We start from the raw sequence: 22,757 nt of genomic DNA on the forward strand, positions 1-22,757 counted from the left end.
CTGTCCAAGAACAGTATCTTGAGGGTCATCCTCAGTGTATCCAGATTTAATAAAGGATTTTGACTGACTGACTAAAACTGATTGACTAATTGAAAACTAGTTAAGAACAACAGCTTTCTGGCTCGTCCACATGATCTTTAACAAACTGAAGATGAGCAGAAATGTTCTTTTTTGTGAGTTCTTTATTGATCTCCTGATGGTGGATTTATTAATATTAACATAGGCCAATGTGAGAGAGGCCTTCAGTTGCTTAGATGTTATCCTAGGGTCCTTTGTGACCTCGTTGTCTATTACACACCTTGCTATTGGAGTGATCTTTTGCTGACGAATTATCCTAAATTTTCTCCAGTTTTCCCCAAAACATCTACAGGGGTCGGACAATGAAACTAAAACACCTGTCATCATTTTAGTGTGGGATTTTAGGTTTCATGGCTAAATTGGAGCAGCCTGGTGTTCAATCTTCATTAATTGCACATTGCACCAGTAAGAGCAGAGTGTGAAGGTTCAATTAGCAGGGTAAGAGCACTCAACACAGTTCTGCTCTAAATACTGCAATGCACACAACATTATGGGTGACATACCAGAGTTCAAAAGAGGACAAATTGTTGGTGCACGTCTTGCTGGAGCATCTGTGACCAAGACAGCAAGTATTTGTGATGCATCAAGAGCCACGGTATCCAGGGTAATGTCAGCGAGATACCACCAAGAAGGACCAACCACATCCAACAGGATTAACTGTGGACGCTGTAAGAGGAAGCTGTCTGAAAGGGATGTTCGGGTTCGGCTGATCAAATCACGGCAGAATTCAATGTGCACCTCAACTCTCCTGTTTCCACCAGAACTGTCCGTCACCACGATAAATTATTGTGCTCTAAAACCAGGTGTTTCACTTTCATTGTCCAACCCCAAGTCTGAACCATATTGAGTTTTATTTGGGTGCACATCTCCAGACAGAAACCAAAACACACTTCTGTCACTAAGCCTCACAAAAAAAAATATCTACTCCTACATTAACCCCAATTTTCCTCAAACTGACCCGCGACCCACGCTCGTCCAATCACAGCAGCAGCTGTAGCAGCGGCAGGTCTGCTCTGCATCTGAAGCAGCCGAGACCTCAGCGCTCTCCGAGCTCATTTCTGCAGAGATATGAATCCATAACTTCAGGCCATCCAGCAGAGCGACACTCAGACAGACTTTTACATAGAGACCTACTTTAGGAGAGAAGACGACAGGCGCTAAAAACAGTCTCTCCTATTTAACCCTTAGAGCCCTACAGACGGATTTCCAGTCCAAAATCACACCTTGTGTTCTCAGCTTAATTACTCAGGAATCCCTTCACATATAAACATAATCCATATATGGTTAGAAAGGGCGGAGCTTACTCTTTCTAAAAATAGTGATCACATCCCAGTGCAGTAAAGCTAAATCTATAAGAAACCCATTGAGAGAAACACCTAAAAAAGGAAAAATCTCCTTCCCCAACCAATATTATTTACCTTTAGTGCTTCAAACATATTTATATGATGTTTCAAACCAAATAATATCAGAAAATATCAGACTCAAAAGTGTCCACAGAAAAAACAGTGTGAAACTACCTGCTTTACTCAAACTAAAGCTAGGTATGGTGTGCGCACTACTTTACATAGTTTTTATTTTACTTACACATTTTTGGTAAGTAGTTATTTTGCACTAAACATTTTTATTTATTTAGACTAAAAAGTTTATATAAGATTTTTGTATATATTGTAGTTTTATTTGTGTGTCCTGATACTGAAAATACTGAAAGGCATAGGCTGCTCTGAGTGTCAGGTTTTTAATATCTACATGTATCCTAGAGGTGTGATTATTGATTATCAAGAAAAATAAATCCGCCTGATGCTGTTTCTCCATGTATTTTATCAAAGTAATAATTAATAAACCATGAAATTAACTCAAATATTCAATATTCTTATGCTTTATTTAACTCATAAACACTCTAGTCTAACTCTAGTCAATTTTGAAAAGATATCTTAGGTGTGAATATATTTAAAGTCTATACATTCAAAAATAAGTAAAAAAAAAAAAAAACAGGCGCTTGGTAAAATTTTGACCAAAACATGATCAGTTGCAGGAAATTATAACAATTCTGCTTCCTTTTACATTTTAAATGATTATATTTATGAGCAGCCGTATGTCTTCTGGAGTAAAAGAGATCAGAGCATGTGTCTGTCTGATATAATTACTGTGTTGTAAAACCTGAAAGAGGAACTGAAAACACAAATGGAGACAAAAAAACACACCAAAACAGACTAGAGTTCAAAGGGTTAATAAGGTGAAGGCTACGCTGAGCCCAGGCTTGTGGTGGAGAGCCATTAACATGCAGGAGGACACAGCGCTGGTCAGATCAGCCATCGTTGACAAATGGCTTTCCTCACGCTCCGTCCTCTCGCCGTGTCATCCCAGGCCTCGCCGCTAAGCTCGGCCAGCTAAATATGCACGTCCTGTGGCCCGGCCTGCTTTCATCTCAGCGTAACAAGCAAGGCTCTGACAGAACCCCCCACGCGAACATCCTCAGAAGGTACACACACACTCACACACACTCTCAGATAAAAAGTGTTTTATGAGCCGCCGTTTCCAGAGCAGTCAGAAGAAAGAGTCGTCCGCTATGCAGAGATATGCCAATGTCCTTCACCGGTCAGCAGCAGCAGTCAGCCACTGGAAAGGAGTATTAATACCAGGCTGTGATTCACTGACCTCAATTCAGCTGTTTGTAGCTACATTCATAAGAAAACGTTTGGGCACCACTATTAATCTTAATTATTTTTAGTTCTAAATATTTGGTTTCTCCTTGTGCAAAGTGCGCTGTATTGTTGACCGATGCACAGTGACTCCATCTGCAGCAAGATGATGCTGCAGCTCTTTGGAGGCGGTCTGTGGATTGTCCTTGACTGTTCTCACCATTCTTCTTCTCTGCCTTTCTGATATTTTTCTTGGCCTGCCACTTCTGGGCTTAACAAGAACTGTCCCTGTGGTCTTCCATTTCCTTACTATGTTCCTCACAGTGGAAACTGACAGGTTAAATCTCTGAGACAACTTTTTGTCTCCTTCCCCTGAACAACTATGTTGAACAATGTTTGTTTTTAGATCATTTGATAGGTGTTTTGATGAGCCCATGATGCCACTCTTCACAGGAGATTCAAATAGGAGAACATCTTGCAATTGGCCACCTTAAATACCTTTTCTCATGATTGGATACACCTGGCTATGAAGTTCAAAGCTCAATGAGGTTACCAAACCAATTCAAGTAAAACCAAGTCAGTAAAAAGTAGTTAGGAGTATTCAAATCAATAAAATGATAAGGGTGCCCATACTTTTGCACCGGTCAAATTTTGGTTTAATGCATATTGCACATTTTCTTAGTTAGTTAGTACAATAAACCTCATTTCAATCCTGAAATATTACTGTGTCCATCAGTTATTAGATATATCAAACTGAAATGGCTGCTGCAAACACCCAAATATTTACAACTAAAAATGATTAAGATTATTAGGGGTGCCCAAATTTTTTCATATGACTGTACATTTTTAAGTAGCAATTCACCAAAATCAGAGCACTCCTGGATCTTAAAGGGAATGGTGAAGGTCATTCTGATTGGTTAATTTCACATTACGCCCAAAACACATCCAGAATTATTTAAGAGAATTAGTACATACCTTTTGCACGTTTTGAGCTGAGCAAGGTGTACTTTTCCTGTCGTTATGATAGCAAAGACACAGTGCCCTAAATCAAGCTGCATGGTGCACGGCTGATGACTCGCCTAAAGATGGCTGCAATAGGGCATTTGCTTTATATATTTTTTATTTCTAATGCCACACCACAAGAAAGGTGAAGACTAGCTGATGCAGCACCTCAGTTCGGCTGTTGTACAGTGGGTCAAAAGTTTTTGGACACCCAGCTGTAAAACACTTTAAAACATAGAGAAATTACTGAAATTAATGTTCTGAATATCAGATTTGATTCATTTATGATCAATTGCTTAGCTCTTACATTGAGGCTAACCAATACCTAATAAATGCTAGAAATACAAGAGCATTTACCTGCAATAAAACCACATCAACCACTTAGCAAAACCGTAGCATCCTATTACAACTACAGATGGGTTTTTATTCAGAGTTAATAGTGTTCTTCTATGTGTTCACTGTATGCCGTCGTCTTTGTCTTTTTTTAACAACCTTGCAACTATAGGGGTGGGGAATATGGCCCTAAAATAATATCACGATATTTCCAGGTATTTTCGCGATAACTACACTCTTAGTGATATGACAAAAACGATATCACAAATAAAAGGGAATGAGAAGTGATTGTTTTATTTCTTGTTACGCCCAAAACACAACCAGTATTAATTATTAATTAATTAGTGCATGCCTTTTGTGCAGCTTGAGGCGCGCTAGGAGTACTTTTCCTGTTGTTACGATAGCAAAGACACACTGACACGCTCTAAATCAATCTGCATGGTGCACAGATGATGAGTCGCCTAAAAATCGCTAAAATAGGGCGCTTGCATTCTACATTTTTATTTCAAAATTTCTTCCGTTTTTCTTCCCAATTTGCTAGGCCAACACCAGGAGGGTGAAGACCAGCACACGCCTCCCCCGATACATGTGAAGTCAGACTCCGCCTCTTTTTGAACTGCTGCTGATGCTTTAGCATTGCCAAGTAGCATCACAGCGCACAGTGCTAACGCTCGGAAGGAAGCGCAGCGACTCGGTTCTGATACATCAGCTCACAGATGCAGCCTTGTGCTGATCCACATCACCCTAGGAGGGATGAGGTGAAAGAGCAGCGCCATCTACCCACCCAGAGAGTGCAAGACCAATTGTGCTCTCTCGGGGCTCCGGCAGCTGATGGTAAGCTGCATGACTGGGATTCGAACTTGCTTGCTTTATATGGGTGATCATTATCATGCTGAAGAATGCCAGCTGGTGAGTTAAATACGTATTCAGATTATATACTGTAGGGAAATGTGGGCATGTTGGGGAAGCCTGATACACAGTTTGTCTGAGAAACGAAAGTGCCAGGAAATCAAAAGCACACTCTTTCTCTCTCTCTCTCTCTCTCTCTCTCTCTTCCTCTATCACTCTCTATATTGTTCTTTCTCTATCTCATTTATTTATGTATTTTTGTTTCTGTCTTTTTATCTCTCTCTGATTTTCTCTTGCCCAGTCTTTCTTGTGATGTCTCTCTGTCTCGGGCTCGTTTTTTTCTCTCTTATTCTGTCTGTCTTCCCCAGATTTTCTCTTTACGCGTCTTTTCTGCTCTCCCTCTCTCTCTCTCTTTCTCTTTCTCTCTCTGTTCTGATAGAGATACAGGTCTCTGGAGTATTGGTGGATGATTTCAGCCTGGGTTGCATTAGGTTTCAGTGACTCTCTCCACTGGCCACACACACACACGCACACACACACTGCAGCATCCATCTCCATTGCTTATCGACCCAGCAGTTCTCCACTCTATCAGCCATACGATCCCTCACTCCTCCTCAGACTCCTCCACTTCATTCCAAAAATCCAGGGCTACTCCCAACAACCAACTGCCCGGAACCACCCTCTACACTGACTGCAGGACACTGCTCACAGGACACTGACCACAAGACACTGCATATGGGTTGATGCCCACTGGACACTGCACACAGGCTATTGCCCAGAGGACGCTGCTCATAGGACACTGCTTACAGGACACTGCCCATAGGACGCCGCCCACAGGACACTGCCCACAGGCTATTGCCCAGAGGACGCTGCCTACAGGACACTGCAAACACAACGCCACTCACTGGACTCTGCCTACAGGACGTTTCACACAGGACACTGCCCACAAGACAATGCTCACAGGATGCTGCCTACAGGACGCTGCTCACATGACGCTGCCCACAAGATGCTGCTCACATGACGCTGCCCACAAGATGCTGCCTACAGGACACTGCTCACAGTATGCTGCCCAAAGAACACTGCACACAAGATGCTTCTCACAGGACGCTGCCTACAGGCTGTCACCCACAGGACACTGCCCACAGGCTATTGCCCACAGGACGCTGGCCACAGGATGCTGCCCGCAGGCTATCGTGCACAGGACACTGGCCACAAGATGCTGCCCACAGGACGCTGCTTACAGGATGCTGCTCACAGGATGCTGCCCACAGATCATTGTCACAGGCTGTCACCCACAGGACACTGCACACAGGATGCTGCCTACAGGATGCTGCTCACAGGATGCTGCCTACAGGACGCTGATCACAGGATGCTGCCTACAGGACTCTGCACATAAGTTGTTAGCCACAGGACGCTGACCACAGGACTCTGCCTCCAGTTAAGCTCGAATGACGTATATTAATCACACTCTGCATGTACTGTAGGTATCGAGACACACACTGAGCCGATATAAAGAAAAATATAAAATAAAATATATTTGTGGGCGGAGCCTCGGCCTGTCGTTTTCAAATGGCAGCCATTAGATAGAGTAAGGCGGGTCACTCTCAGACGTTCCCTCCCCGTGACTTTTCACAGACACATTCTCTCCAGCTCCTTTCAGTGAAATTGCTTTGAATACCACAGGAAAATTATGATGATTAGAGTTGACCACTTTTGAATATTCGTCCTGCTCTTATAGAGTTGCAGCACAGCTTCAGGTGACATTTACAATCTGGACCTGAAAAAAGGTTCTTATCAGTAACAATAGTTCACCGCATTTTCCATCACGCTTCAATTGTACGCCGGCAGCATGGCTAGCACTACTGGGGCCCTCCTTTCTCTGAGTTTCTCTTCATTTCTCTTTGTTTCTTTTCAATTTTCTTTGTTTCTTGGGAAAAATCGCCTTTTTAAATTTACACTATATAAGGATAAAAGTCTTGAAACAATTGGAACAATGCTCAATCATTGTTTCTTCTGAAATCAACGATATTTTATTAGTCTTTCTACTAGATAAAATAACATTCCTTTCCTAATGTTATGTAAGCAGTGACATTGCAAAGACTTTACCAGAACATTTAAAAAATGTTAAACGAAAGCGATCTAAGAACATCCAGAAAACTTGACTGATTTTACGAGATTTTAAAAACTGTAATATTTTACGAACTGTAACGTTCAGAAAACGTTCTACTAATCACAAATTGTTAGCTGAGTTTATACAGTAGATCTGCGCCAGGCAGTCCTATTCTACTGGCAATACATCTCTGCAGACACTAACAAGAGTGCATCTGTGTCAGCAAATGTTGCAACTAAAAAGAGCTGAATGCATTAATTTAAAAAAGAGTGCATATACATTGATCACAATCACAAACATGTGTAAAACTACATGTACTGTAAATACCGGTTAATAATAATGTTATGTTAAATTGCATGTAAATAACAGTTTTGCTCAAAATATTGCAATGCACACAGCATTATGGGTGATATACCAGAGTTCAAAAGAGGACAAATTGTTGGTGCACGTCTTGCTGGAGCATCTGTGACCAAGACAGCAAGTCTTTGTGATGCATCAAGAGCCACGGTATCCAGGGTAATGTCAGCATACCACCAAGAAGGACCGACCACATCCAACAGGATTAACTGTGGACGCTGTAAGAGGAAGCTGTCTGAAAGGGATGTTCGGGTGCTAAACCGGATTGTTTCTAAAAAAGATAAAAACCATGGCGTAACACCAGAAGTGTCCTACACCACAATAAATTATTGTGGTCTAAACCAGGTGTTTCAGTTTCATTATCCAACCCCTGTAAATGTAGTACTTGACTTTTTCTTGTTTTGAGCCACAACGGTGTACTTTACTTTTCCTGACGTTACGATAGCAAAGACATGCTGACACGCCCAAAATCAAGGTGCACGGTGCATATAGATGATAGTTAAATTAGCGTATTGGTATTATCCACTGTCTCCTACTTCTCTTTTTTTTTTTTTGTGAACTTATTATAAACTAAAGAAAGAAAACATGCTCATGTCTCAGACTTTTGACAGGCAGTGTTTGAGATAGGAATGACTCATTCCTGTTGAATGGAGCGGCTTTTTGTTTGTTTTGCATGAGCAATATTTCAGACAATAAAATAGAGAAAAGTAAGCCGTGTTTCTTATTTGTTATCGCCTCGCCGCACACCATCTCATCTCATTGTTTCCCGCTGTGAATCATCAGCCCCGGACCTGCTGTCCACTCCCCGCGGTTCTGTGGAGGGCCGGCGCGTGGCGGATGGACGTGGCAGCACCTGCGGTCGGGAAGCGCTGAGAGTGGAAGCTGTGTATTGAAGTCAATAGCCGAGGTGGTGTATAATTAAGCCTTTCTCGCTGAAGAGGCGGAGGCGAGTCGGGCTCGGATGGCGGACGGCGGTGTTTCAGCGGGAGTCAGTCGAGCTCTGCGGGAAAAACTGTAGATCTAACACTTTCCCAAAGCCGAGCGAAAAACATGTCTTCATCTCACCTGACACCAAACCAGGACATCAGCCTGTCAACATCACCTGCTATCAGACGAGTGGCAACGTAAAAAGATCAGCTGTTACAACCAGACTGCTGTTCACCCAAACACACTTCCATCACAGCTATCAAAACATCCGCCACGGCCTCGCTCACACCGAGCTGGATCTTTCAGAAAGCGCTTTTTTATATATGTATATATATATATATATATATATATGCAGGAAAGAAAACAGTATTTAACCCCATAACAGGCCAGGCTTTTGGTCAATTGTGTGTCTTGAGGATTTCTATTCAAGCATTGCATTACAACTTTGATAAGCATCATTGTATCTGTAATAGAAGCTATAGAACAATGTCAAAATATACTGATTAACATCATAAAATCTTAAAATCAATATTTTCCCAAATACAAATCAAACAGTTCATGTCCTCTAAACCTTCAGCTTCTTTTGTGTGTCTAGTTTTTACCTCCTACATGTATTTCCAACCATGCAGACTTTGGTTTGATTCCTGTTACTGATCTGGAATTATTAAGTGGAGTAGAGATAGAACAGACTCCTCCTCTTCTGGAGCAGTCCTGATGAGAGCCGGTTTCATCATTATACTGTTTTTGATGGTCTTTGCAGTGACTGCACTTGAGGATACTTTTCTTCAATTGTTTCAGATTGACTGACCATTTTTTAAATATCTTTTGTTAACTAAAAGCCTGCATTACAGGTGACTGTATGAGCAAAAAAAAAAATTTAAATACATGTTTAATTAGAATTAATAACTAAGACAACCTTGGCTAATGTTAACAAAGACAGCCTGGCACATAAAAAGGGCACACATTTGGGTTGGATTACCCAAAACAATGGAAAATGAAACATGGTGAAAGTTGAGCTGCTGAATGTTAGTGATGGTGAAAAGTTAAGCTGCTAAATGTTAGTGATGGTAAAATTTGAGCTTCTAAACTTTATTACTGGTAAACGTTAAGCTTCTGAATGTTGGAAATGGTAAAAGTTAAGCTTCTGAATGTTGGAAATGGTAAAAGTTAAGCTTCTGAATGTTGGAAATGGTAAAAGTTAAGCTTCTGAATGTTGGAAATGGTAAAAATTAAGCTTCTGAATGTTGGAAATGGTAAAAATTAAGCTTCTGAATGTGGGAAATTGTAAAAGTTAAGCTTCTGTATGTTGGAAATGGTAAAAGTTAAGCTTCTGTGTGTTGGAAATGGTAAAAGTTAAGCTTCTGAATGTTGGAAATGGTAAAAGTTAAGCTTCTGAATGTTGGAAATGGTAAAAGTTAAGCTTCTGAATGTTGGAAATGGTAAAAGTTAAGCTTCTGAATGTTGGAAATGGTAAAAGTTAAGCTTCTGAATGTTGGAAATGGTAAAAATTAAGCTTCTGAATGTTGGAAATGGTAAAAATTAAGCTTCTGTATGTTGGAAATGGTAAAAGTTAAGCTTCTGTATGTTGGAAATGGTAAAAGTTAAGCTTCTGAATGTGGGAAATTGTAAAAGTTAAGCTTCTGAATGTTGGAAATGGTAAAAGTTAAGCTTCTGTATGTTGGAAATGGTAAAAATTAAGCTTCTGTATGTTGGAAATGGTAAAAGTTAAGCTTCTGAATGTTGGAAATGGTAAAAGTTAAGCTTCTGAATGTTGGAAATGGTAAAAGTTAAGCTTCTGAATGTTGGAAATGGTAAAAATTAAGCTTCTGAATGTTGGAAATGGTAAAAATTAAGGTTCTGTATGTTGGAAATGGTAAAAGTTAAGCTTCTGAATGTTGGAAATGGTAAAAGTTAAGCTTCTTAATGTTGGAAATGGTAAAAATTAAGCTTCTGAATGTTGGAAATGGTAAAAGTTAAGCCTCTGAACGTTGGAAATGGTAAAAGTTAAGCTTCTGAATGTTGGAAATGGTAAAAGTTAAGCTTCTGAATGTTGGAAATGGTAAAAGTTAAGCTTCTGTATGTTGGAAATGGTAAAAGTTAAGCTTCTGAATGTTGGAAATGGTAAAAGTTAAGCTTCTGAATGTTGGAAATGGTAAAAATTAAGCTTCTGTATGTTGGAAATGGTAAAAAGTTAAGCTTCTGAATGTTGGAAATGGTAAAAGTTAAGCTTCTGAATGTTGGAAATGGTAAAAGTTAAGCTTCTGTATGTTGGAAATGGTAAAAGTTAAGCTTCTGTATGTTGGAAATGGTAAAAGTTAAGCTTCTGAATGTGGGAAATTGTAAAAGTTAAGCTTCTGAATGTTGGAAATGGTAAAAGTTAAGCTTCTGTATGTTGGAAATGGTAAAAATTAAGCTTCTGTATGTTGGAAATGGTAAAAGTTAAGCTTCTGTATGTTGGAAATGGTAAAAGTTAAGCTTCTGAATGTTGGAAATGGTAAAAGTTAAGCTTCTGAATGTTGGAAATGGTAAAAGTTAAGCTTCTGAATGTTGGAAATGGTAAAAATTAAGCTTCTGAATGTTGGAAATGGTAAAAGTTAAGCTTCTGAATGTTGGAAATGGTAAAAATTAAGCTTCTGAATGTTGGAAATGGTAAAAGTTAAGCTTCTGAATGTTGGAAATGGTAAAAGTTAAGCTTCTGAATGTTGGAAATGGTAAAAGTTAAGCTTCTGAATGTTGGAAATGGTAAAAATTAAGCTTCTGAATGTTGGAAATGGTAAAAGTTAAGCCTCTGAACGTTGGAAATGGTAAAAGTTAAGCTTCTGAATGTTGAAAATGGTAAAAGTTAAGCTTCTGAATGTTGGAAATGGTAAAAGTTAAGCTTCTGTATGTTGGAAATGGTAAAAGTTAAGCTTCTGAATGTTGGAAATGGTAAAAGTTAAGCTTCTGAATGTTGGAAATGGTAAAAATTAAGCTTCTGTATGTTGGAAATGGTAAAAAGTTAAGCTTCTGAATGTTGGAAATGGTAAAAGTTAAGCTTCTGAATGTTGGAAATGGTAAAAGTTAAGCTTCTGTATGTTGGAAATGGTAAAAGTTAAGCCTCTGAACGTTGGAAATGGTAAAAGTTAAGCTTCTGAATGTTGGAAATGGTAAAAGTTAAGCTTCTGAATGTTGGAAATGGTAAAAGTTAAGCTTCTGTATGTTGGAAATGGTAAAAGTTAAGCTTCTGAATGTTGGAAATGGTAAAAGTTAAGCTTCTGAATGTTGGAAATGGTAAAAGTTAAGCTTCTGAATGTTGGAAATGGTAAAAGTTAAGCTTCTGAATGTTGGAAATGGTAAAAGTTAAGCTTCTGAATGTTGGAAATGGTAAAAGTTAAGCTTCTGTATGTTGGAAATGGTAAAAGTTAAGCTTCTGAATGTTGGAAATGGTAAAAGTTAAGCTTCTGAATGTTGGAAATGGTAAAAGTTAAGCTTCTGAATGTTGGAAATGGTAAAAGTTAAGCTTCTGAATGTTGGAAATGGTAAAAGTTAAGCTTCTGAATGTTGGAAATGGTAAAAGTTAAGCTTCTGAATGTTGGAAATGGTAAAAGTTAAGCTTCTGAATGTTGGAAATGGTAAAAGTTAAGCTTCTGAATGTTGGAAATGGTAAAGGTTAAGCTTCTGTATGTTGGAAATGGTAAAAGTTAAGCTTCTGTATGTTGGAAATGGTAAAAGTTAAGCTTCTGTATGTTGGAAATGGTAAAAGTTAAGCTTCTGTATGTTGGAAATGGTAAAAGTTAAGCTTCTGAATGTTAGAAATGGTAAAAGTTAAGCTTCTGAATGTTGGAAATGGTAAAAAGTTAAGCTTCTGAATGTTGGAAATGGTAAAAGTTAAGCTTCTGTATGTTGGAAATGGTAAAAGTTAAGCTTCTGTATGTTGGAAATGGTAAAGGTTAAGCTTCTGAATGTTGGAAATGGTAAAAATTTAGCTTCTGTATGTTGGAAATGGTAAAAGTTAAGCTTCTGTATGTTGGAAATGGTAAAAGTTAAGCTTCTGAATGTTGGAAATGGTAAAAGTTAAGCTTCTGTATGTTGGAAATGGTAAAAGTTAAGCTTCTGAATGTTGGAAATGGTAAAAGTTAAGCTTCTGTATGTTGGAAATGGTAAAAGTTAAGCTTCTGAATGTTGGAAATGGTAAAAGTTAAGCTTCTGAATGTTAGAAATGCTGAATATTAGTGCTGGTGAAAGTTGAGCTTCTAAATGTTAGTACTAGTAAACCTTGAGCTGCTGAATTTAGTGATGGTTAAAGTTGGGCTGCTTGCGCCATTATATACACTGTAGGTCTCTTACTAAGAATCTGTTTTTAGTAGAACGTGGAACACTTTGCACTGTATTATGAATGCACTGAGTGCACAAGTCAACAGTATAACACTATATACTATGTTCTTGTCATCATCTGCAATAACTGTCTAATCCTTTAAGGTTACGTCTTTGTTAACGGGTGAGACGACTACTTATACTGTCATTTATGGCCGAGAACGTCATAAAGTGGTGCTCACTAATGCACCACCGTCCACCTTCGGGCAATTACGCGCTCTGCCCGGTCCTCACAGCGAGCCTGAGTGGCCGTGCTGTCAGCCACCCCTCGATCTTCTTTATGCGAGTAATATGAGGTCTCTGAATATGCCTCACTCTTCACCTGCCGCTCCACCAGCCAGCTGTCACGCCTGAAACAGCCCCGAAAATAGCCACTCTCAGCCAGAGAAAAACAGCAGACAGGAAGCTCACTCACAAACCCACCGGCTGAGAGAACACTCATCCCAGCTTCATATCCGGCGGAGGACAGCCGGCCCCGGGTTTGTTCTGCAGCTCAGGTAGAGACGAGTCCCTGGAGAAATGCAGAATATTTTTATACCCAGGTAAGTTTCATCCTGCATCCTCAAGAGAGCGAAGACGTACCTCCTGCAGAGCGCTCCAGATTGTAATGACAGCGGGACAATACTTATACCGTCATTACATTCTACTATAAACATAATTATATAGCGACAAATAGGGGCCAATAAGTCTGAGACCACACTGACAGAGTGTGTTTAATAAGAGTCATTTACATTGGAAAATATGAGTATTTTACTCTGCACTATTTAAGAAATGTTAACCTAAAACCTAGAGCTGACAGAAACCTGATACAGTATAATGCTTTTGAGAAAGAAATGTAGTAAATTAAGTGTTCTTCATAATAGACATATTTTTGGCCAATCAAACAGCATATTGGCCCCGCTCACTGCACTGGAAAATATTAAATCATCCCAGTTATTGAGGCAAAATAAACATTTTTATCATGTATTAATACCATGTATTTAGCTTTACTGGATATGGATGATTTGAAAAATAAAATAAGTTATATTAAATTAGATTAAAGTTGTTGAGGCTGGTAAATCTGATAAACGTATCCCGTTCAACAACAGAAGAAACTCTTGCTCTTCCTTTCCTGGGGCGATCCTGATGAGTGCCAGTTTTATCATCATAATGTTTCTGATGGTCTTTTCAGTGACTGCCCTTGAGGATACTTTCAAAGATCTTGAACTGTTTCAGATTGACCGACCTTCATACATTGTATTTTTAAGAAGGTGTTTCCAAACTTTTGTATGCTACTGTATATTGATCATTAGGTGACCTCAGGGAATGGCTTGGGAATGCCCTATACACTTGTATAGGTTGTGAGGTATTAGCTTGTGAGTGAGGCTGATCACTGGTCAGCATGCTCATGACAAGGTGGGTGGAATTATGGTAGTTAATTAATCAATCAATCAATCAACCTTTATTTTTTACCTTATTATTTTGTGCATTGAGGGCAACCCTCATTTCCAATGTTGCAGAGCATTAAAAAAAACAAAAAAAAACAGGATTGACATGACAGTTAATAACTACATTCAATCATTTTAAATAAGAATAAAATATATAACAGTAAATAAAAAAATAATAAATAAAAACCTAGGTTTAATTGATAAGAAATTAAGATTAAACAAGAAGAGATCGATTAAATAAAAAAATTGTTAAAAGCTTAAAGCAGTTCAAGCTAAAACCAAGTTTTACACAGTACAATAAAAAATTATAGAAGTAATAATTAAACGAATTAAAATAAGTAAAAAAAGGAATAATACAAGACTATAACAATAAAATAAAAAACAGAGAGAAAATGAACTAAAATAAGAAATAAAAGTTAGAAATAAAAGAAAAAATAAGATAAGTATAACATGTACAGGATGTCTAAAGGTGGTTAGATATTAATATGGTAATACCACCCACAGTGGACAGAGCAGTGGCTGGTAATCATAACCGGCAGTGTCTGGCTAGAATCTTCCATATAAAATCACATCCACATTCAATACAGGAGACCCTGCACACATATTCAACAGGTCAGTGCTGCTATCTTCAGCTTCCCTGGGTCATGACAAAAGTCATGGGACATGGCAAAAGTCATGGGACATGGCAAAAGTCATGGGATGTGATACTAAATCCTGCAGCATGGCAGGTACAGTATATGTTGCATGTATTTGGTATTATAAATGCAAGATAAAGCGCTATATTTCCTGCAGAGGCGGATGCGGTCCAGACTGACGTTTTTCTGATCTGCACTTTCTCACACTTCCTCCACTCGTTTCAATTCAAAGCTACAAGTTGGAATAATAATTAAAGGGAAGGTAGGACGAGGTATTTGAAGGCGTGAGCTCCACAGGGGATCTAGCAGGGTTAAGCTAAAGCCTGCAGAACGTGATGGCGTCTCGCTCGCTCTAATTCTCCCAGCTCGTCCCGCTCTCCACGCTTTGTAATGAGCTGGTGGGGAATGAAATAAAGGAACATGCTTCTCATTAATTATGAGCTGCAGCCTGGTCCCACGTGGAGCCAATTTGGGGCCGAGTTTGAACGTACTGATTTATCAGAGCCGGCCCGAGAGGGGTTCTGCTCGATATCTCCGTCCCACCTGCCCCCACACACACTCAAATTAATCACACACACGTATACATATATATATACACACACACACACTGCTGGAGTACGCTTCACCTGTACGCCAACATCAATTATCAATCTGCAAACTCATACATCAAATTACAACATCTACAGCAACTCTAGTTTTTGAATAGTATAATTCCTTATTAATTATGTTTTATTCCCTATTGATCATATAATAATTATTAATATCAAAAAAAGTATTTGGTAACCATTTGGTTTTAGCATATATAGCGTCATGTTCCTCAGGGTTCTATCTTAGGATCTATGAAATTTAATTAATAAATTACATCAATTAATAAGAACTATATAAAGATGGGTGGAGCTTTAGTTCTAGTTGAATGCGCTATGTGTTTTAATCCTAATAATATGAGCTGTATATAAGATGCGCAATAAGATGCGCTGTGTGTTTTAATCATAATAATATGAGCTTTATAAAGATGGGTGGAGCTTTAGTTCTTCTTGGATGCACTATGTGTTTTATTCATAGTAATAACAGCTGTATAAAGATGGGTGGGGCTTAATTTCTTGTTGAATGCGCTATGTGTTTTTAATCATAATAATATAAACTGGATAAAGATGGGCGGGGCTTTATTTCTTGTTGGATGCACTATGTGTTTTTTTCATAGTAATAACAGCTGTATAAAGATGGGCGGGGCTTTAGTTCTTGTTGGATATGCTGGGTGTGTTTTAATCATTGTAATATAAGCTGTATAAAGATGGGTGGAGCTTTAGTTCTTGTTGGATGCGCTATGTGTTTGAATCATTATAATATAAGCTGTATACAGATGGGCGGAGCTTTAGTTCTTGTTGGAAATGCTGTGTGTGTTTTAATCATTGTAATAACAGCTGTATAAATATGGGCGGGGCTTTAGTTCTTGTTGGAAATGCTGTGTGTGTTTTAATCATTGTAATATGAGCTGTATAAAGATGGGTGGAGCTTTAGTTCTTGTTGGATGCGCTATGTGTTTGAATCATTATAATATAAGCTGTATACAGATGGGCGGAGCTTTAGTTCTTGTTGGATGCGCTATGTGTTTTAATCCTAATAATATGAGCTGTAAATAAAATGCGCAATAAGATGCGCAATAAGATGCGCTGTGTGTTTTAATCATTATAATATGAGCTGTATAAAGATGAGTGGAGCTTTAGTTCTTGTTAGATGTGCTGTGTGTTTTAATCATAATAATATAAGCTTTATAAAGATGGGTGGAGCTTTAGTTCTTGTTGGATGAGCTGTATGTGTTTTATTCATAGTAATAACAGCTGTATAAAGATGGGTGGGGCTTAATTTCTTGTTGAATGCGCTATGTGTTTTTAATCATAATAATATGAGCGGTATAAAGATGGGCGGAGCTTTAGTTCTTGCTGGATACGCTGGGTGTGATTTAATCAAAATAATATGAGCTGTATAAAGACGGGCGGAGCTTTAATTCTTGTTGGATGTAATGTGTGTGTTTTAATAATAATAATATGAGCTGTATAAAGATGGGCGGAGCTTTAGTTCTTGCTGGATACGCTGGGTGTGTTTTAATCATATTAATATGAGCTGTATAAAGATGGGCGGAGCTTTGGCTCTTGTTGGATGCACTGTGTTTTTCCTGAATATAGGTGAGTGTAATATAATTCAGAGTGCAGTTTGTTCAGTAAGATATTATTTTTGCTTTATTATTATTTAGTCTGACAAAACAATAAATCACAGTGATGTGTGATTCAATTCCTGCTCATGGGTTTATTGTTCAGAATGAGAATTTCTGACACTTACAGAATAAATAGCTCTGAATGCTATGCTTCGCTACATCACCTTCATTACAGATCAACAGATCTGAACACAGCCCCTTCAGTGCGGGTCACATTACTAATGGAGGAGAGGAGATTGAATGGAAGAAACAGTGGGTAGTCATTAGGAGTTAATGTAAGGTGTAAACGAGCTCTGTGTGAATGTTTCATGATGAATGGATCTCCAGAAATACTTCAAAGCTACTTGGAAAAAAAAATATGACATTAAATATTACCTTTACAGAGATAATGAGCTTTCAAACTTCCAACTTTTCATACAGAAGCCTCCTAAAGCTGCTCTCTCCAGTGATAAATCCAACTCAGCATTCTTGCATTCTTTGCTCCATAAAATTCTGGACATTTCAAAAGATGTAAAGGTCTTGCAAACCATTGCAACATCCCTGAAGCTGTTGCTGCCACTACTGGACCAAACTCTACATCAGAGGTCTGCAAATTTGGTAAATATACCATAAATAGAGATATGGAGTTGTATTCACTGAGCCTGAACACCTCAAAAGAAGCTCCTATAGAATTCCTGTAGTAACAATGGCCTTTAATTGACCAAACTCAACATCTATTACTGCTCAACCTCTGAACTTTCAAAAGGAGCCAAAGTTACTTCAAACCCTTGCAAACTCTTGCAACATCCCTGAATCTGTTGAGTTCCTATAGTCACGATGGCTTATAGTGAACCACACTCATCATTCTCACTCAATATAAAGCTCCACAATACTGCATTTTTGGAAAACGTTCCTGTTTTCACCATTTTTTCCATTAGTTTTGTTGCCTCTCAGTCTTTGAACATTTCAAAAGAAGCCAATATGTCTTTTTTAATGCAAAATCAAACCCAACATCCTTGCTAGGAAGCTCTATAGTACTGCATATCAGGCAAGTTATGATTACAGCGGCTTTAAACCCTTGATGGGAAATGCTCCATGTTGCCGCAATTGACCAAAGTCCTCATCAAATCCAAATTGCCAAAAGCTATCACCACTCAATCTTTTAACATTTAAAAGAATCCAAGGTTACTTTAAACTCTTGCAAACCATTGCAACATCCCTGAAGCTGTTGTTGCCACTACTGGACCTGGTTTTCTTCACTAAAACACTATTTTAAAAGATGTTCCTGGTATTGTATCCACTGTAACCACTAATGGACCACTAAAGTCTGCCTCATCACTTCACATGAATATACTGCATATATGCCGAAGGTTCCATTATAAAGATATGGAGTTTTTGTTACCATTCAAACTCTGAATATTTTAAGTATAGTGTCCTTAGGCTGCCGTGGCCACTAATGGACCTGACCCAATAATCTCACTCCATAAAAGCTTTACATTACTGGATATTTTGAGGAAACTTTGCAATGCATGATCCTGGGCAAGTATAGTATTTCAGAAGTTCCTGAGGCCGCTAATGAACCAAGCTTGACGTCCTTGCTCAATATGAGGTTTTGCAATACTGGATTTTTTGGCCTAAGTTCCTCTGTTCTCTTTCAGTTTTATCACTAAAAAAGACAAACTCAGGATCCTTACACTCTAGGAAACAATACTGGATATTGCACAAAGTTACCATTACAGAGATCTGTTCTGGCCACCAATTGACCTGATCCAAAGTTCTCCATCCATAGAAAGCTTTACATTACTGGATATTTTGAAGAAACTTTGCAATACTGGATGCTAGGCAAAGTTACCATTACAAAGAACATTTCAGAAGTTCCTGTAGAGTTCCTGTAGCTGCTGTGGACGCTAATGAACCAAACTTGACATTCTTACTCAACAGGAAGCTTCCAAATATTGCATATTTTATTACCATAACCATAGCTGTTCTGGCCTCCAATGGAGCTGACCTGGAGCTCTCCATCTATATGATATTTATTATCACTCAAACCCTTTTCAAAAGAAGTTCCTGTAGCCGCTGTGGCCGCTAATGAACCAAACTTGACGTCCTCGCTCTATAGGAGGTTCTGCAGTACTGGATATTTTCATGTGGAGCAGGTGAGCTTCAAAGTGAGGCAAACCTTTCAGTGCAGCGGTGAAGTTCAAAAGATCCAACCAGCAGCTCGCTGACATCCAATATATTTCTGTTCACCTCTTTTTCTCTGGTTTTATCGCTCTAAAAGAAGACCATGTGCCATCAAACCCTTAACCGGTCACTAATGGACAAACTCAGCATTCTTATGATATAATATCTACTGGATATTAGGCAATGTTACCATTACAGAGAACATTTAAGAAGTTCCTGTAGAGTTCCTGTAGCCGCTGTGGCCGCTAATGAACCAAACTTGACATTCTTACTCAACAGGAAGCTTCCAAATATTGCATATTTTTTAAAGTTACCATAACCAAAGCTGTTCTGGCCTCCGATGGAGCTGACCTGAAGTTTCCCATCCATAGAAAGCTTGACAATACTGGATTTCAAAAGAAGTTCCTGTAGTGTTCCTGTAGCCGCTGATGAACCAAACTCATATATCTATAGCTGTTCTGGCCACCTATTGACATGATCCAAAGTTATCCATCCATAGAAAGCTTTACATTACTGGATCTTTTATAGAAACTTTGCAATACTGGATATTAGGCAAAGTTACCATTACAAAGAACATTTAATAAGGCCCTGTAGAGTTCCTGTAGCTGCTGGGGATGCTAATGAACCAAACTTGACATTCTTACTCCACAGGAAGCTTCCAAATATTGTATGTTTTTAGTTTAAGTTACCATAAACATAGCTGTTCTGGCCTCCAATGGAGCTGACCTGAATTTCTCCATCCATAGGAAGCTTTACATTACTGGATCTTTTATAGAAACTTTGCAATACTGGATATTAGGCAAAGTTACCATTACAAAGAACATTTAATAAGGCCCTGTAGAGTTCCTGTAGCTGCTGGGGATGCTAATGAACCAAACTTGACATTCTTACTCAACAGGAAGCTTCCAAATATTGCATATTTTGCAAAGTTACCATAACCATAGCTGTTCTGGCCTCCAATGGAGCTGACCTGAAGTTCTCCATCTATAGAAAGCTTGACAATACTGGATTTCAAAAGAAGTTCCTGTAGTGTTCCTGTAGCCGCTGATGAACCAAACTTATATATCTATAGCTGTTTTGGCCACCTATTGACATGATCCAAAGTTATCCATCCATAGAAAGCTTTACATTACTGGATATTTTGAAGAAACTTTGCAATACTGGATATTAGGCAAAGTTACCATTACAAAGAACATTTAATAAGGCCCTGTAGAGTTCCTGTAGCTGCTGGGGATGCTAATGAACCAAACTTGACATTCTTACTCAACAGGAAGCTTCCAAATATTGCATATTTTGAGTTTAAGTTACCATAACCATAGCTGTTCTGGCCACCAATGGAGCTGACCTGAAGTTCTCCATCTATAGGAAGCTTGACAATACTGGATTTCAAAAGAAGTTCCTGTAGTGTTCCTGTAGCCGCTGTGGTCGCTAATGAACCAAACTTGAGATTCTTACACCAAGGAAACCTTCCAAATATTGCATATTTTGTTAAGTTACCATAACCATAGCTTTTCCGGCCTCCAATGGAGCTGACCTGAAGTTCTCCATCCATAGGAAGCTTGACAATACTGGATTTCAAAAGAAGTTCCTGTAGAGTTCCTGTAGAGTTCCTGTAGAGTTCCTGTAGCCGCTGTGGCCGCTAATGAACCAAACTTGACGTCCTCACTCTATAGGCGGTTCTGCAATACTGGATATTTTCACATGAGGAGTGATTGTGCTCTGCTGAATGGAATGTGGAGCAGGTGAGCTTCAAAGTGAGGCAAAGCTTTCAGAGCAGCGGCGAAGTTCAAAAGATCCAACCAGCAGCTCGCTGACATCCACTTCCTGCCGGGGAGAAAAGATGCTCTGCCAGGCCGATCCGCTATTAACGAGCGAGCGCAAAGGTGCAGACGCTGAACGTCAGGAAAAACAAGCGTTGCAACACGCGTGAACACACAAAAACGCATGCGAACGCACACATAAACACACACGAACGCACACAAACACACACCGCGCTAACCGCTTATTCAGCATGTCTACAGCGGCGCACGCGGCCGGGCTGATCTCATTGGCTTGCATATATATTCAGTGCTGATCTTTCATGCATAGAGTTAAAGCTAATGACAATCGCAAGCTGCCGTAAGGGGGAAAAGGGGGAAAGAAAAAGCTTTGATCGGACACACACACACTTATAGACACACATTTACACACTTACACACTCACTCTGGGCTACCTCAGACATAATGGGATTGATCAGTCAAAGCCTACCTTCCATTATTTGCCCAGAACAAAAGGATTTGGGGGCTGCGAGCCGGGATTGAGCCAAAGCCACTGGGCGGTCAGCGGCGTTTATTATATTCTGGACAGAATGGGAGGAAAAAAGCAGAGGACTAAGCGGCCTAAACGCTCTGAAATCTTACACTATTAGACTCTTGCTCAGGCAGGATCAGCTTAACTTCAGCTCCAGCTGAAAGGTGCTCTCAGGGCATCGCAATCCAGAGCTTCAGAGACCAACATTATCAGTGAAGAGAGAGAGAAAAAGAGAGAGAGGGACCACACAAGTGTGTTTTATAGGACTGGAAGGCATTATTATTAAGTATTATTAAGTTATATTAAGCCATAAGCATCCATATATGGCTTAATATTCAATATACTGTATAGTATACTGCATTAAAAAAGTTGTTTTTAAATTTTAGAATAAGGTCATAATTATTATATTTCTTTATTTTAGTCCATATGCTCAAACCACAGTTTGTAATCATGCACTAATAGAGCTACGCAATATTGTAACAATACTATAATCACAAAAATTATGATTAGTTTAAGGTAAATGCAAAAATAGAAAACTGGTTGTAAAAACGTATTATTTCTTTTTTTATGTAGTGGAGTGCACAAGAAATGCGTTTTTTTATCCATTTAATTTTTTTTTTCATGTCTGCCCCTCACAATTGTAATTTCAGAAAAAAATAATCTTTATTTTCTGATTTTTTTATTTTATTTTTGCATTTAGCAAGTTTAAGGACTATACCATCAGATTGTTATTACAATACACGAAAATGGGCAAATCTGAAAATTTAGAGAAAATTCTTTTTTTTTTTCTTTAAATTCTCTTTGCGGCTAAAATAATAAACTTGACAATTGAAAAATTAGATGAAAACCCATTTCTTCTTCATTTCAAATTTAGCTTGATTTTGGACCATTTACAGACATTTTTTACGGATTTTTACCTTGCTATTCAAATACTCTCTTACGCACAGTACAACAAATATTTTTTTTTTTATATTTTGGCTGCAAATAATACAAATTAACAGATTATTTTACAATCCCAGTGATGAAATATACAGTTGGGTCAGTGATCTTTAAGCACTGATGATATGTCCTCAATTTAATGCTTATTAAATGCATTGTATTTATTATGAAACGTTATTTTCGCCTGGTGGTAAAGAACTTCAGACAGTACACAGCGGGATTATCCAGCAGACTTCTTCTGAGGGTGGGATCTATACCTACTGTCTGTGGCCAGTCAGAAGGTAAAGGAGATGCCAGTTCTTTCAAAATATGAGTTTTGTGCTTCTGCTGCAGTTAAGCATGAACTAGTTTGTTCAGTAATGACTGATAAACAGCTCATCAGTGTAGAAATGTTCACAAGCACGAATGCTATTTAAATAACACAGGTAAAAGGTTTGTGCCTTG

At 38.7% G+C, this 22,757-nt stretch overlaps 1 protein-coding gene across 1 annotated transcript in view; it reads right to left on the minus strand.

The window, feature by feature from the left end:
- thsd7ba (thrombospondin, type I, domain containing 7Ba) overlaps positions 1-22,757 on the minus strand; it is a 391,489-nt gene that overhangs the window by 363,172 nt on the left and 5,560 nt on the right. The window lies entirely within an intron of this gene.

Source organism: Astyanax mexicanus, chromosome 11 (assembly GCF_023375975.1).
Source record: "Astyanax mexicanus isolate ESR-SI-001 chromosome 11, AstMex3_surface, whole genome shotgun sequence".
Lineage (NCBI taxonomy): Eukaryota > Metazoa > Chordata > Actinopteri > Characiformes > Acestrorhamphidae > Astyanax > Astyanax mexicanus.